Consider the following 12,431-nt stretch of genomic DNA (forward strand, 5'->3'; position numbering starts at 1 on the left):
TTGATTTTTTGTTTCCAGAATTGCTGCTCTTCTTCTCTTTGATCTCCTATTAGGTTTATAGGTGTTCAGAATGGTTTGATAACTATTTAGCTGAACTCCTGTGACCTGAGGTCATCTCAGTCTGCTAATCCTCTGCCATCTTGACTCCTCCCCTCTCTCCTACTTAAAATGTGCTCTTCATCATTATTTTTAGTAGTCTGATGATGATGGTTCTTCATGTAATTTTTTCCTGTTTCTAATAATTGAGTATGTTCAGATGCTTGGATCTGTGTATTTATTGTTTTTATTATGCTTGGAAAGTTTTTTGCTATTATTTAAGTAGTTTTGTGCCTCTCTCTTCTTCAGGAACCCTCATTATCCATATATTAGCCCAGCTGAAATTATCTCACAGCTCATTGATGCTTTTCTTCCCATTCTTTCTTTCTCTCAGTGTTTCCTTTTGGATGACTTTCACTAGGCCTCATATTTGCTAAATTTTTCCTTCTACACTGTCTAATCTGCTATTAAGCTTAGCTGGGATTTTTTTAATGTCTATCTTGGACATTATACTATTAGACATTTTTTAATGTCTATCTTAGACATTATACTATTCATTCCTAAAAGTTGGATTTGGGTCTTTTTTATTCCATCCACTTGTATATTTAACTTTTTGAACTTATGGAATATAGTTATAATAACAGTACTTTTTAAAAAAATATTTTATTTGTTTATTTGTCAAAGAGAGAGAGAGAGTGCACAGAAGCAGGCAGAGTGACAGGCAGAGAGGGAGGGGGAAGCAGGCTCCCCACCAAGCAAGGAGCCTGATGTAGGACTTGATCCCAGGACCCCGGGGATCATGACTGAGATGAAGGCAGAGGCTTAACCTACTGAGCCACCCAGGCGTCCCTATAATAACAGTTTTAATGCTGTTCTCTGCCAATTCTAACATCTGTATCAATCTGGGTCAGTTTCAAATGATTGATTTGTATCCTTATTGTTGGCCCTATTTTCCTTCTCCTTCAAATGGAGAGTAATATTTTGATGGTATATTTACTTTGTTGGTTGCTGAATAGTTTTTATCTGCTAGAAATTTTGGACTTTGTTCAGCGATGCAGGTAGGTTACTTAGAAACAATTTTATTCTCTCAGATCTTGATTTAATTATTTGTTAAGTTGTCCAGAACAGTGATCATCCTACTGCTAATTATTTCCAGCTACCTCCCTGAGTCATCTTCCCAATTCCCTGTTAATTATAAGTTGTTCCACTCTGGTTGTTGGGAATAGGTCTATTCTCAGCCCTTCGTGGGTAACTGACACTCTCCCCTTTAATCCTATTCTATCTTGACTTTTGGGTAATTTTCAGTACTCTGGGGAGTATTAGAGGTAATTCCTCTGAAGTTTTTCATGATTTTCTTTTTGGAGATCTTGCCTGAGATTCTGTCTTATGGATTATATCTACTTTGACCTCCTTAAACTCTCAGCTCAAAGGGTCTGCTGGGCTCCTCCTCAGTTTTCCCTCCTGTGACCAGCTTGAAAACTCTCCTAAGGCAGTACATTTGGGACAGTAGTAGAGTTCAGGGATGACTATCTTCCTTGGCCTGATGTCCTATGTCTTGAAAAGATTCATTCCAGTGTTTTATCTGCTTTTTTAGTTGTTTCAGAAAGTAAAGCATATCTAGCCATTGTTACTTAGTCTTGGTCACTGTACCATCTTTTAAAGAAATCAAAGTTGGAAAATATCAGTCTAGATTTTGAATACAGAAATTTACAAAATACAGAGAGAGCAACAGCCACAGTCAGGTTGAAAAATATATTAAAGAACCCTTTAAATCTTGTTTTAAAAAACATCATACCAGGGGCGCCTGGGTGGCTCAGTGGGTTGAGGCCTCTGCCTTCAGATTGGGTTGTAGTCCCAAGATCCTGGGATCGAGCCCTGCATTGGGCTTTCTGCTCACCGGGGAACCTGCTTCCTCCTGTCTCTCTGTCTGCCTCTCTGCCTACTTGTGATCTCTGTCAAATAAATAAATTAAAAAAAAATATTTTAAAAAAATCATACCAGGTACAACAACAGGTTCTGTTTGACCCAAGATGAAGGGCATACAAACTCCATTATCCCTCCCTGCCCCAAGAGCTGAGCAGATGCTTCTGGGTAGTCATAGTGACTTTAGGAGCATGTCAGTCTTGATAATTTCTCCTATATCAAAGATCCTCCAAAGAAAATATGAACAATGACTATAACATGGCTTCATGCAGAGTACTGTGCTCCTCACTGTTTATTATGAGTTGACTTTACTTTTGAAACTCTCTATTGAATTCTTCAGTTTAGTCATTGTGTTTTTCAACTCTAGACTTTCCAGGGTTGTGGTTTTTTGAAAAGATGATTTCTTTTTCTTTGTGGAAGTTATCATTTTGTTCAGGAATTGTATAATTAATTTTGTTGAGTTGTCTGTCTGTGTGTTCTTATAGTTGACTAAACTTCTTTAAGAGAATTATTCTGATTTCTTTGCCTGAAAGTTTATCGAGCTCCATTTCTTTAGGGTCAGCTGTTGGAGTTTTGTCAGTTTCCTTTGGTGGTGTCATATTTGCCTGATTATGTGTGTGTGATCCTTGAATCCCTATATTGGTATTTATTAATTTGAGTAAGTGGTCTCCTTTTCCATACTTTACAGGTTTGCTTTGGCAGGGACAATTCTTTACCAGTCAGCTTACTTTGGGTATTCAGACACATCAACTGGTAACATCCTTGGGGTTACCATTTTGGTTACTATTTTGGGACAAGGCTAATGTCCAAGCTCTGATGTCAGTCAGGTCAGGGGCATGTACTGCTGGCTGAGAACATTTAGATAAGGCTGTTCATTGGTTCCCTGACCTAGCAAGGCTAAAGGATGGGCTCCATGATTGTCTAGCTTCTCAGGTCAGGTTTTCTAGATGGCTATGAATGATACTATGTGTAGTATTTGTTGGGAATATGAATTAGCTTCTCAGCCCTGATGGGGAAGCAGAACAGGACCCAGGGCCTGCACAGGTTGTTTGAGTACCCAAATCAGGCAAGAGTATGAACTGAATTCCCTGGCTAAGTAAGGACACTGATTTTGCTCAGCAGATGGGGAAAACCAGGGGCTGTGTTCTCTGGTCAAGGATCACTGTAAGCAGCACTCTTGGATGAGCTACACAGCTTTCTGTGTGTTCTGGTTAGGTTCTCTGGTCAGACAGGCTGAAGACTGTAATCAGCAATGAGTGGGGCAATGAATCAGTTTCCCTGTCCAGGTGTAGAAGCCAAACCACCTCTAGGACCAGTAAGGCTCTTTTATTTTGTCTATGTTCTTGACTCAAGCCAATCTTTGCTCCATGTTCCCTGTCAAACAGGTCTACTGGTATTTCTCTGCACATGTCATTGCTTGCCCAGATTGTGGCTTGAGCTTACTGCCCTTTGTAGCCTCCAGGCAGCCCCTTTGGCCACACTTGGCAGGTGGAGCCATGACTCAACTCCCATGCTTGGGTAGGGCAGCAGAGTCCACTCCAAGCATTCTGTCTGGAGGGGCCAAGAGTTATACTCAATAATGGGTGGAGCTACAAATTAACTCCCTTTGCTTGAGCATAGTAGGGGAACTTTCTATGACCCATACTGACTTTGTTTTGGAGGTGATCAATTCTGCCTGCCCATCTCTCAGCCTGAGCATGACTGGGCTATGTAACTTCCACATGTTCACACAAGCCCTGCTGGTCAGACAGGTCCAGAAGCCTTACTCAATAGCAGGGGGCTGTGACAGCTCCCATGTCTGGGTTGGGACAGACCAGGCTCCAGGGTTGGTGAAATCCCTCATTTAAAGACCTGAATCAAGCAGGTCTGCACTCTACCAAGTTCCCTGGTCAGACAGCACCACTGACTTGGTTCTGCAGGTAAGCAAAACCACTGGCAGGGACCACTGCTTGGGTTGATTATTCCAAGCCCCTCCCTCTTCACTGTCACAATAATATTTCTAGTGGTTGAGCCCTAAAGATTCCCCTGCAATCCCCATAAGGCAAGACCTGAGTAGGGACTCCTGTGAAGTAACCCACAAGGCTGGAGGGGCTGGATGTCCCCACTGGGTTCTTTTCCCACTGCAGGAACCATAGGCTCAGAGAAGACCTCGCCACCTGGTGCTCCAACAGGTTGGAGGAGGGGCAATTCAGTCCATATGGAGCCACTGCTCTTACCCTCCTAATGGAGTCTACCATGGTCTCTGTGGTACAAGGGGTACTTCTACCTCACCCTCATCTACTAAGATTCTCTCACTGGGGTTTTGACACAAATAGTTGTTAATTGTTCTTATGAGGGGGAGGATAGTCAGGAATGACATTTGTCTGATATTAAGATAGCCATCTCTGCTCTCTTTTGGTTACTATTTGTATAGAATATTTTTCTCTATCACTTTCAGCCTGTATGTATCCTTAGAGCTAAACTGAGTCTCTTATAGACAGTAGAGAATTGAATCCTTTTATTTATCTAATTAAAAATTTTTTTAATTTATTTTGATTTTTCTCACCATAGCACATACCCTCCCCAATGTCCATCACCCAGCCACCCCATCCCTCTCACCCCCATCCCCTCCAGCAACCCTCAGTTTGTTTCCTGAGATAAGAGTGTCTTATGGTTTGTCTCCCTCTCTGATTTCATCTTGTTTTATTTTTCCCTTCCCCTGTGATCCTCTGTCTTGTTTCTCAAATTCCTCATATCAATGAGATCATATGATAATTGTCTTTCTCTGACTTATTTCACTTAGCATAATACACTCTAGTTCCATCCATGTCATGGCAAATGACAAGATTTCATTTTTTGATGGCTGCATACATACACACACACACACACACACACACATATGTATATATATAACACATCTTCTTTACCCATTCATCTGTTGAAGGACATCTAGGCTCTTTCCATAATCTGGGTATTATGGACATTGCTGCTAAAAAACATTCAGGTGCACATGCCCCTTCCAATCACTACATTTGTATATTTAGGGTATATACTCAGTAGTGCAATTGCTGGATGGTAGGGTAGCTCTATTTTGATTCCTCAAAAAGTTTATTTTGACAAAATAAAATTTATTTATTTTATTTTATTTTTATTTTTTTTAAAGATTTTATTTATTTATTTGACAGAGAGAGAGAGATCATAAGTAGTAGAGAGGCAAGCAGAGAGAAAGGGGGAAGCAGGCCCTCCACTGAGTGGAGATCCTGACTCAGGGCTTGATCCCAAGACCCTGAGACCATGACCCCAAGCCAAAGGCAGAAGCTTAACACACTGAGCTACCCAGGCGCCCAAAAAAATAAAATTAAAAAAAAATGGTATTGATAAGATAAAACAGTTTTAAAAATGTTGAAATAAGAAAGAGGAAAAACTAAAAAAAAATGGAATAAGAAAAAAATAAAATTTAACTTTGAAAGAATAAAGAATGGAGGGGGAAAAGCCTTGAATTCTATGTGTAGTCCTGTAATTCTGAAGTTCCGCAGTTCTCATTGATCATTGATTGGTGAACTTGGTCTTGGCTGGATGTCCTTGCTAATCTGTGGGAGGGGCCTGTTGCAGTGATTCTCAGATGTCTTTACCTGGGGCGGAATTGCACTGCCCTTGCCAGGGGCCAGGCTAAGTAATCTGCTTGGCTTCGCTCTGGGCAGCTTTTGATCCTCGAATGCCTTCCATACGGTTTTGGAGGATGGGAATGAAGATGGCAGCCTCCCAATCTCCAGTCCCAGAGGACCCCAGAGCTCAGGTCCCACTCGTCAATGTGTCCTCAGAGAAAAGCAGTCATTCCTTCCCATCTCCCTGGTCTCTGGCCGCACTCAAAGCTCACCCAGCCTGTGACGGAGCATATCTATCTCTGGCACGTGGCCGTTTGGAGTCTCCAAACCCAGCAGATTCCTGCAACCCACTCCCACACTGCTCCTCCTGGAGGGGGAAGGTGAGTCTCCCCAGATCTGCCACCTGTGGGGGCCCTGCTCAAAGAGTAGTGGCCCAACTTTGCCTCGGATCACAGTTTAAAGTAACCCTGAGCTGAAAGCGAACTCCTCAGCTCCATCTCTGTAGCTGGCTTCCCTGCTCCAATACTTGGGAGCTCTGCCACACTCAGGCAACCCCAGTCTTTCTGTGACCACGAGGAACCTGAGACCACACTGTCCCCCTGAGGAATCCACCCCCGACTTAACCTCTGGAGTGACATCCTTCAGTGGAGAAGACTTCTAAAAGCTCCGATTTTGTGCTCTGCTGCTCTACCACTTGCCAGGACCCAGCCCTTCCCCCACAGTCTCTCTTCCCATATATCACCTCAGATTTACTTTTGCGCACATCCTACCTTCCAGTAAGTGGTCGCTTTTCTGTTCCTAGAATTACTGCTCTTCTTCTCTCGGATCTCCTGTTGAGTTTGTAGGTGTTCAGAATGGTTTGATAACTATCTAGCTAAATTCCTGGGACCAGAAGAAATTTAGGTCTCCTACTCCTCTGCCATCTTGCTCCTCTCTCCTGGATCCACTTTTTTTAAAATGCTATCTGTCAGTCTAAGTCTTTTGATTGGGAAACTTACTTCATATGTATAAACAATGAATCTTGGAACACTGAAAAAATAAAATAAAAAAATTTTTTAAAAATACAGTACTTACTAATAGGGAAGGATTTATTTTGGGCATTTTTCCAGTTGTTTTCTGTATGTCTTATAGCCCTTTTGTCCATTTCCCCCATTATTGCCTTCCTTCATGTTTGGTTGTGTTTTTGTGGTTTAGATTATTTTCTCATTTCCTTTGTGTGTATTCCATAGATAGTTTCCTTGTGATTTACTAAGAGGATTACATATTATATCCTAAAGCTCTAGCAATCTATTGAAAGTGATACCAACTTAACATCATTCATTTACCAAAACTCTGTTCCTTTACAGCTCTAGATCCATAAACATTATGCTGTTGTTGTCACAAATTGCCTTGTTATATATTGTGTATCCACTACCATAGATTTATAATAACTTTTTTTGCATTTGTCTTTTAGATCTTATAGTAAATAAAAAGTTATATTACAAACCAAAATTGCAAAAGTAGGTTTGCACATATGTTCCCTGGTCCAGACTGTTTCTCCATTCTGGAGTTCAACTTCCTGGGGATAATGATCTCATAAGAGTCAAAGACCCACTGGAGTTGGATATATAAGTCCTGTCCCAAGTATCTGGGACAGCATAGATGGCCAAGAGGTAAGGGACAGAATGGAGTGATCCTGGACCTAGGAGGTCCCCATTGGCCTCCAGCCCAAGCCCAGACCCAATGCCCAGCAAGACCCACAGTGGCCAGTACCAGAGATGCCACAGAGGCCCAGGCAGGGGAATCAGGCCACTGGAAGCCTCCAGCCACTCAGCCTGGTGTCAGTGCAGCTGTGGGCAGTGCAGAGCCCAGCACAGGTCAGGGTAGGGCAGGTCATGGTAGGTAGAGCAAGGTAGGGAAGGTCAGGGAAGGCCCATACCAGGTATTGCTGTACAATTGAGCCTCAGAGGAGCAGCCAGAACAAAAGGGCACCAGGAGACAAGACCCTGGCCTGCACAGAAGGTTTGGGGAAAAAAGGAGGGAGCATCTTGGATGAAGAAGAGGGGACATTGGGTGCCTTTAGAGCCATAGAGTCCAGCAACATCTTCTTTTCTGGTGCCTGGTCTCTGCATTGCCTCACACTACTTTGGTGCTATTTTTAAGCATCAGAATTGCACTTCGATCTGTAGTGCCTGGTCATAAATATTTTCACCTCCTCCTGGACTTTGGGAAGCCCTGCTGACTGAGACAGTCTTCAAGAGGGCTCTGGTTGGATAATTGGGTACTGGAGAGCATAGCAATCTCATCCAATTGCCTTTTACCTACCTATGCGAACAGTATATTTGCATCCTCATGTTAGAATTTTTTTTTGAAACTAACAGACCCTTAACAAGATAGGTCAGGGTGTCTCGATATGAACTCATCAATTAGCTTTCCTTTTCCAGTGGCTTTTGTGAGAGCCCCATGGGCTGGCCTGCCCCTCGCCTGGGACCTTTTCCACATTACCAAGAATCAGTCTGGGCTAAGAAACAATGACATATTGTTTGAAGACTGCTCTGGCCCAGATCTTTCTGTGCTGTTGAACATGCATTGTACTGAGGATATGCGTGTGTTCAGTTAGTGCAGACACCATTAGGAAAACTGTGAGGGAAAGACACTGCACCAGTGTTTATGCTCACATTCTGACACCTGCTGAAAAAAAAAAAAAACAAAACAGTAGATCCCTGAACATCTAAATTTGGCCAACTCAGATTTCTCTTTCATATAGTTTTGGAATTGTTTTTGGACTGTGAAGATTACCTTGGAATAACACAGCTTTCCTACACAATAATTTCTTGGTTTGCAGTTCCCTGGCCATCTTCCAAGTTTTGTTGATGTCAGCTGGAACTTTTGTAAAAGATTATTAATAACAAACCTTCTATTTAATTAATCTGCCACTTAAAAAAATAGTGTAATCAAATTCACAACTCTATCATCAATGCATAGTTTTACAATGCAATAAGATCTTACTCATCATTTTTCTTTATTCCTCAGATGTACCACTTTCGTGGATTCATATTTTATTTTGTCTGAGTCCAATGCCTTCCTCTTTTTAATGGAACAGTATAAAATTTGAATTTTCATTAGAATATGCCCAGGAGTGTGTGTGCATGTCTGTGTGTTTTTTAAGCTAGATTGATTGATTGATTGATTGATTATATAGAGAAAGTATTCAAGGGGTTAAGGGCAGAGGGAGAGGGAGAAAGAATCTTTTTTTTTTTTTAACTTCAATTAGCTGGGACACCTGGGTGGTTCAGTCCGTTAAGCATCTGCCTTCCCCTCAGTTCATGATCCCAGGGTCCTCAGAATGAGCCCATATCTGGCTCCTTGCTCAGCAGTGAAACTGCTTCTCCCTCTGTCTTCCCTTCCTCCCACTTGTGCTCTTTCTCTCTCTCTCTGACAAATAAATAAAGTCTTTAAAAATACATTCATACATACATACATACATAAATCCAATTAGCCAACATATAGCATATCATTAGTTTCAGATAGTGTTCAACACTTTATCAGTTGCATATAACACCCAGTGCTCATCATATCACATGCCCTCCTTACTGCCTGTCACCTAGGTACCACACCCCCCCACTCACCTCCCCTCCAGCAACCCTCAGTTTGTTTCCTAGTCTCTCATGGCTTTTCTCCCTCTCTAATGGCTTCCCCTTCAGTTTTCTTTCCCTTACCCTATGATCCTCTGCCCTATTTTTTATATTCCGCATATGAGTGAAGCCATATAATTGTATTTCTCTGAATGAGTTACTTCACTCAGCATAATACCCTCCAGTTCCATCCACATCAGTGTAAATGGTAAGTGTTCATCCTTTCAGATGGCTGAGTAATATTCCATTGTGTGTGTATATATATATATACCACATCTTCTTTATCCATTCATCTGTCAATGGACATCTCAGCTCTATCCACAGTTTGGCTATTGTGGACATTGCTGCTATGAACATTGGGGTGCAAGTGCTCCTTCAGATCGCTACATTTGTATCTTTGGGGTAAATACCTAGTAGTGCAATTGCTGGGTATAGCAATTTATATTTATAGCAATAAATAGAAGGTAGCTCTATTTTTAACTTCTAGAGGAACCTCCGTACCAGTTTCCAGAGTGGCTGCACCAGCTTGCATTCCCACCAACAGTGTAAGAGGATTCTCCTTCCTCGACATCCTTGCCAACATTTGTTGTTTCCTGTCTACTTAGTTTTAGCCATTTTAACTGGTGTGAGATGGTATCTCATTGTGATTTTGATTTGTATCTCCCTGATGCTGAGTGGTGTTGCACACGTTTTCTCGTGTCTGTTAGCCATTCGTATGTCTTCTTTGGAAAAGTGTCTGTTCATGTCTTCTGCCCATTTCTTGACTGGATAATTTGTTTTTTGGGTGTTGAGTTTGATAAATTCTTTATAGATGTTGGGTACTAACCCTTTATCTGATATGTCATCTGCAAATATCTCCTCCTATTCCATAGGTTGCTTTTTCATTTTGTTGACTGTTTCCTTTGCAATGCAGAAGGTTTTTATCTTGATGAAGCCCTGGCAGTTCGTTTGCACTTTTGTTTCCCTTGCCTTGGGGGAAGTTTCTAGCAAGAAGTTGCTGTGGCCGAAGTCAAAAAGGTTGCTGCCTGTGTTCTCCTCTAGGATTTTGTTGGGTTCCTGTCTCATATTGAGGTCTTTCATCCATTTGGAATTTATCTTTGTGTGTGGTGTAAGAAAAGGGTCCAGTTTCATTCTTCTACATGTGGCTGTCCAGTATTCCTAGCACCATTTATTGAACAGACTGTCCTTTTTCCGTTGGACATTCTTTCCTGCTATGTTAAAGATTAGTTGACCATAAAGTTGAGGGTCCATTTCTGGGCTCTCTATTCTATTCCATTAATCTATGTGTCTGTTTTGTGCCAGTACCATACTGTCTTGATGGTTACAGCTTTGTGATAGAGCTTGAAGTCAGGCATTTGTGATGCCCACAGCTTTGGTTTTCTACTTTAACATTCCTTTGGCTATTTGGGGTGTTTTCTGGTTACATACAAATTTTAGGATTATCTGTTCCAGCTCTGTGAAAATGTCTATGGTATCTTGATAGGGATTACATTGAATGGGTAGATTGCTCTGGGTAGCATGGCCATTTTCACAATATTTATTCTTCCAATTCAACTGTATGGAATGTTTTCTCATTTCTTTGTATCTTAATTTCTTTCATATGTGTTCTATAGTTTTTAGAGTATGGATTCTTTACCTCCATGGTTGGGTTTATTCCTAGGTATCTTATGGGTTTTAGTGAAATTATAAATGGAATCAATTCCTTAATTTCTCTTTCTTCTGTCTCATTGTTATTGTATAGAAATGCAACTGATTTCTGTGCATTGATTTTATATCCTGCCATGTTGCTGAATTGCTGTATGAGTTCTACCAATTTGGGGGGGCAGTCTTTTGGGTTTTCCACATAAAGTATCATGTCATCTGTGAAGAGTGAGAGTTTGACTTCTTTGCCAAATTGAATGTCTTTTATTTCTTTTTGTTGTCTGACTGCTGAGACTAGGACTTCTAGTACTGTGTTCAGCAAGTGGTGAGAGTGGGCTTCCCTGTCGTGTTCCTGAACTTAAGGGAAAAGCTCTCAGTTTTTCCCCATTGAGAATGATATTGCTGTGGGCTTTTCATGTATGGCTTTTATCATATTGAGGTATGTTCCCTCTATCTCTACATTGTGATGAGTTTTAATCAAGAAAGGATGCTGTACTTTGTCAAATGCTTTTTCTGCATCAATTGAGAGGATCATATGGTTCTTGTCTTTTCTTTTATTAATGCGATGTATCATGTTTATTGATTTTCAAATGTTGAGACAACCTTGCAGCCCAGGAGTAAATCCCACTTGGTTGTGGTGAATAATCCTTTTAATGTACTGTTGGATCCTATTGGCTAGTATCTTACTGAGTATTTTGACATCCATGTTCATCAGGGATATTAGTCTATAATTCTCATTTTTTAAAAAGATTTTATTTATTTATTTGACAGAGAGAGAGATCACAAGTAGGCAGAGAGGCAGGCAGAGAGAAGAGGAAGCAGGCTCCCAGCTGAGCAGAGAGCCCGATGTGGGGCTTGATCCCAGGATCCTGAAATCATGACCTGAGCTGAAGGCAGAGGCTTAACCCACTGAGCCACCCAGGCACCCCTATTATTCTCATTTTTGATGGGGTCTTTGTCTAGTTTGGGGATCAAGGTAATGCTGGCCTCATAGAATGAGTTTGGAACTTTTCCTTCCATTTCTGTCTTTTGAAACAGCTTCAGTAGAGTAGGTATTATTTCTTCTTTAAATGTTCAGTACAATTCCCCTGGGAAGCCATCTGACCCTGGACTCTTGTTTTTTGAGAGAATTTTGATTACTGCTTCAATTTCTTTTCTGGTTATGGGTCTGTTCAGTTTTTCTATTTCTTCCTGTTTCAGTTTTGGTAGTTTATAAGTTTCCAGAAATGCATCCATTTCTTCCAGATTGTTGAGTTTGTTGGCGTACAGTTGTTCATAATATGTTCTTAAAATTGTATTTCCTTGGTCTTGGTCATGATCTCTCTGCTTTCATTCATGATTTTATGTATTTGGGTGCTTTCTCTTTTCTTTTTGATATGTCTAGCCAGTCATATTAATTGTTTCAATCTTATTAATTGTTTCAAAGAACCAGCTCCTAGTTTCGTTGATCTATTCTACTGTTCTTTTGGTTTCTATTTCATTGATTTCTGTTCTCATCTTTATTATTTCTCTTCTCCTTCTTGGTTTAGACTTTATTTGATGTTCTCCTCCAGCTCCTTTAGGTATAAGGTTAACTTGTGTATTTGAGATTTTTCTAATTTTTTGATTAGAGGCTTATATTGCAATGTACTTC

Source organism: Lontra canadensis, unplaced genomic scaffold (assembly GCF_010015895.1).
Source record: "Lontra canadensis isolate GAN:19392208 unplaced genomic scaffold, GSC_riverotter_1.0 scaffold75, whole genome shotgun sequence".
Lineage (NCBI taxonomy): Eukaryota > Metazoa > Chordata > Mammalia > Carnivora > Mustelidae > Lontra > Lontra canadensis.